General features: G+C 49.5%; 1 long non-coding RNA gene across 1 annotated transcript; it reads right to left on the bottom strand.

Annotated features, from left to right (window-relative positions):
- Positions 1-581: 581 nt before the first annotated feature.
- Positions 582-4,185, bottom strand: LOC123134127 (uncharacterized). The gene is made up of 2 exons (XR_006465517.1): positions 3,891-4,185; positions 582-869 (listed from the first exon to the last, which is right to left on the bottom strand). It is a non-coding gene; the product is annotated as an uncharacterized lncRNA (long non-coding RNA).
- Between the last annotated feature and the right edge of the window lie 680 nt (positions 4,186-4,865).

Here is a 4,865-nt window from a genome sequence, read left to right as displayed (position 1 = left end):
ATAGTGCAAAAAGAAGCCGCAAAGCAGAAGGCACAAAGGATTCTCGAAACAACGGAGTACATATTGTAATAATAGGAGCAACTGGGTATGAAGGTACAAGCAGCAAAGATGTTTCTCACGGAGATTATCTGTGGTCAGGAACTGCAAGGCAGTGGGCACAGGGTCTCGAGAAACATCGAGGAGTATCTGCAAAATCTTCTGGCAAAGCAAGCGATCATTGGTAATGTCAGGGCTCTCCGGGAGGAAGCGGGTACAAGAACCTAATGTCAGAGTTAGTAAAATTTTTAACCCGAATAGAAGAGAGATCAGAGTCCCAGAGCATAGACGAGAAATAAAAGATCCTAATACCTCCCAATGGCAACGTGGGCCCGTAAGCCACACAACCATGTTAGTAAAAGTTTTTGTAGTGACTAGACTCGACTTCGGCCAAGGAGTTGGAAAGGGGGCTACCTACAGGCAGTCGGCTCTGATACCAACTTGTGACGCCCTCGATTCAATCGTACACTAATCATACACGCAAATGTGTACGATCAAGATCAAGGACTCACGGGAAGATATCACAACACAACTCTAGACACAAATTAAAATAATACAAGCTTTATATTACAAGCCAGGGGCCTCGAGGGCTCAAATACATAAGCTCAAAAACACAAGAGTCAGCGAAAGCAACAACATCTGAGTACAGACATAAGTTAGACAAGTTTGCCTTAAGAAGGCTAGCACAAAAGCATCTATGATCGAAAAGGGAAGGCCTCCTGGCTGGGAGCCTCCTAACTACTCCTGGTCGTTGGCGTCCGTCACGTGGTAGTAGGCACCCTCGGGGTAGTAGTAGTCGTCAAAGGTGTCATCTGGCTCCTGGACTCCGTCATCTGGTTGCGTCATCCGAGAAGAATGGAAAAGGGAAAAAGAGGGAGCAAAGCAACCGTGAGTACTCATCCAAAGTACTCGCAAGCAAGGATCTACACTACAGATGCAACATTATCAAAGGAAGCCTGTATATGTGGACTGGGCTGCAGAAATGCCAGAATAGAGAGAAGGCCTAGTCCTATCGAAGACTAGCATCTTCTGGAAACCACCATCTTGCAGCAAACAGGAGGGAGTAGAGTAGCATAAGGTAAAGTAGTAGTAGTGTTATCAACCTCGGCCAGAGATCCTTTCTCGACTCCCTGCGAGAAAGAAATCCCAGAGCCATACTATCCAGTTATCATCACAATCAAATCCTCATCACCATCCAGTTCTCATCACAAGTATCCAGTTCTAGTTGTATCGATCGGGATACAACTCCAAGTGTCCGTTACTGTAGGACAGGCTATCGATAGATGTTTTCTTCCCTGCAGGGGTGCACCAACTTACCCACCACGCTCGATTAACTCCGGCCGGACACACTTTCCTGGGTCATGCCCGGCCTCGGCCAAACAATACGCCGCAACCCGACCTAGACTTAACAGAGAGGTCAGCACGCCGGACTAAACCTATGCCCCCAGGGGTCATGGACCATCTCCCCGGGAACTCCTGCACATTGCGAACGCGGCCGGTGAGCAGACCTAGCTACCTCCTTAAAAAAGGTAGGTGCTTACCAGTCCAACCCGGCGCGCGCCGCTCAGTCGCTGACGTCTATTAAGCTTCGGCTGATGTATACGACGCAGAACGCCCATACTATGCCCACGTGATGGTTAGTGCTATCAGGCCAGAGGCCCCTCGGATCAAATATCCAAATCGTAGTGGATTAATAACGCGCGGTAACAAGCAGAGACTCACGAAAGATGTGACCCCGTTGCCCCGTCTCGAGGACTTGCGGCAAGGACTAGGAATGCCCGGCCACGCCTCGTAATTATCTCGCGGGCACCCTCCAGGTCAACCCGTCTCCACATCACTCGCAATTAAGCTCGCGCGGGTACCCCTCAGGGTCGACCCGTCTTTCCAAGTAACAGGGGTAAAGTCCAAGTATCCGTGTGTCCAAACATCAAGGGGAAAACCCGAGGAATCACCCCCGATGAATTCCACTAGATGTAATCATCAAGGTGAACGTAAGAGGAATCACCCCCGAGGTTCACACTTGAGGGGTTGCACGACAGAGTCGTATCGGAAGTGGTTAAGGAGGAAATGACCCTCGGTGACCACGACCGAATGACTACACTACAGGGTTAACATCAGAAGTGCTGAAGAGGTTCACCCTCGGTACTCGATAGTAACCCAGTAGTGTTGAGAAACTAAGGGGAAAGTGATGTGCGGTGCCGGGGCCTGGTCTTCGGTCCCGTTGATCGGGTCTTCAATGATGAAGCAGGGGCAACAAGGACAAGGTGGGGGTAACTGATGGATCACTAACCAACCTATACTAAGCAGTTTAGGATAATCAGATAAGGTACAATAGCAGATACAAAAGTAGGCTATGCATCAGAATAGGAGCAATCAATAACAGTAGCAAAATCTAATGCAAGCATGAGAGAATGGAATGGGCGATATTGGGATGATCAAAGGGGGGGCTTGCCTGGTTGCTCTGGCAAGGAGGGGTCGTCGTCGACGTAGTCGAACACAGCGGCATCAGCGACAGTCTCGGGGTCTACCGGGGAGAAGAGGGGGGAGAAACAGTAAATACATAGCAAGCAAGAGCATAACAGGACAACAGTCGGAGCTAGATGCGTTCTAACGTGGTGCTACACGTTACCGGCGAAGGGGGATAACATCCGGGAATGTTTACCCGAAGTTTGCATTTTTCGGACAGATGAAACGGAGGGGGAAAGTTGCATGTTCTCTATGATAGGGGCACGTGACAAATGAACGGAGAGTGTACTCGGATTCATCTCGTCGTTCTGAGCAACTTTCATGTATAAAACTTTTTCATCCGATTTACGGATTATCTTAAATTGAATTTCAAAGTTTTAAATGATTTTTGAAATTATTATTTTTTTGAAAATATACAGTAAATGCTACGGGTACATAGAAGTGTACCCAACATTGTGCATATGTGGCTGACAGATGGGGCCAGAGGGCCCAGTTGACCAGGTCAACAGAGACTAGTCAACCGATGAATAGTAGAAATGGGTCCACATGTCATTGACTCTAAGTTTAGTAGTTTTAGGAAACCTTGCTTAATTAACAGCGGGGCCCATTTATCATAGACTTAGCCTTTTTAGAACAACTAACTAAAGCTAATAAACAGAGGGGACCACTTGTCATTTGTAGTTATACTAATTGAGCACTAAAGTATTACCAACTAAACTAAACAAGGGCCGGCCTAGTGGCACAGCCGTGAGGCTGGTTGTGCACACACGCACAGACCACACACGACACGCAGCACACTATGCTAGGTGTTAATTATGTTCTCTATTGACCGAAGGTAGCAATTTGTGATTTTCATAGCATTTAAACCGCACATCAAATGGATTTGGTCCAGTGGGGTAAAATGAAGTTTGTCAACTGTACTTTCTACCTATATTTATTTTAGTCTTGTCAACAGATAATTAACAGCAGTCTAGAGGCTGTCTAGGAGGTTAGTCAGTGTAAAATTCCTAAAGCTAGCCATATAGCTACAGTCACATTCAGCAGCAGCAGTACATTCAGTAGAGCACCAACTGCATGCACACGAGCTGGGCGGCGGGCGCGGCGCTGCACGGCGTACGCGTGAGCGCGCAGAACGGGGCCGGGGCGGCCGTAGCTGGAGCTCGGTGAGGTCGAGCTTAGGGGGCAAGGGGGGTTCATGGGGCTGCGTGCGTGCACACGTCGGGCTCCTTGGGAATCGCAGGAGCTCGACGGTGAGCTCGTGCGCACGCGACCGCGGCTGAGGCCACGACAGCGAGCTCGTCGGCGGTTGCAGGTTCGACCATGACGGCAACGAGGTCTACAGGCACGGGAAACGACAGGGAAGAAAGGGGATCGACGTTGTTGCTCACCGCGGACCTGCAGATGTGCATGAGCGGGCTCGGGGGAGGCTCGGTGCAGCAGAACGACGGCGGCGGCCTTCGGTGGCCAGAGGTGGAAGCAGAGGGCCGGCTCGACGATGGAAGGGGTTCCGGCTCGTTTCGTCTCCATAGTAGACGCAGCGGACGACGGCGGTCTTTGTGGATGCAACGACGAGGCGAGATGTGCCTGCTGGCCATGGCAGAGTGAGGCGAGCGGCAACGACCGCGCTCGGCGATGGATCTGGAGGAGGTGACGAGTGCGTGGGCAAGAGAGAGAGCGAGGGGCCGCAAGTGGGGAGCGGTGAGTGGAGGGGAGGGCTCGAGGCATCGAGGGGACGGCGCCCTTATCCCCTCGGGGCGGCGCCGGCGAGCTGGTCCGACAGGGACGTGTCCCTGTAGCGGTCGCGCCAGGAGAACAGTAGGCGAAGGCGACCGATGGGGTAGGTGGGCTGGCTGAGACGTTGGGCCGGCAGGGTGGGCTAAGGCCCATGGGGACAAGGGGGTGGGCTGTTTCCTTTTGTTTTTTTACCTTTGTTTTTCAATTTCGTGGCTGTTTGTTTTTGAGCTCCTGTTTTGCATTTAGTTGACCCACCAAACAATTTTTGTAAAATGTGAATCATGTCATATAAATACTAGACAATGTCCTTAGATGGCAGAAAAAGTTTGGCTCAAATAAAATAGTTCAATATTTTATAAATTAGAAAAGGCATTTAATTAATTGTTAAACCCACTTTATATTCACAAAAGGGCATTTTAATACTTTACAAAAGTGTGGGGTCACCACCATAATTAGTTATGGAATATTTGCCACACTTTGAACATTTTAGTTTGCATGTTTGATAAATTTGAATTTTGGACTTGATGTTTTGAACAAGTGGCAACTAGCAAGGTAATCATGATGGCATGGCATGATTAGTGGGAGATTACTGTGCATGAATCTCGGGGTGTTACATCATACCAACAGGA

This window comes from Triticum aestivum, chromosome 6B, assembly GCF_018294505.1.
Source record: "Triticum aestivum cultivar Chinese Spring chromosome 6B, IWGSC CS RefSeq v2.1, whole genome shotgun sequence".
Lineage (NCBI taxonomy): Eukaryota > Viridiplantae > Streptophyta > Magnoliopsida > Poales > Poaceae > Triticum > Triticum aestivum.
The sequence above is the reverse complement of the archived record's forward strand: the minus strand, read 5'-3'. Positions and strand labels throughout refer to the sequence as shown.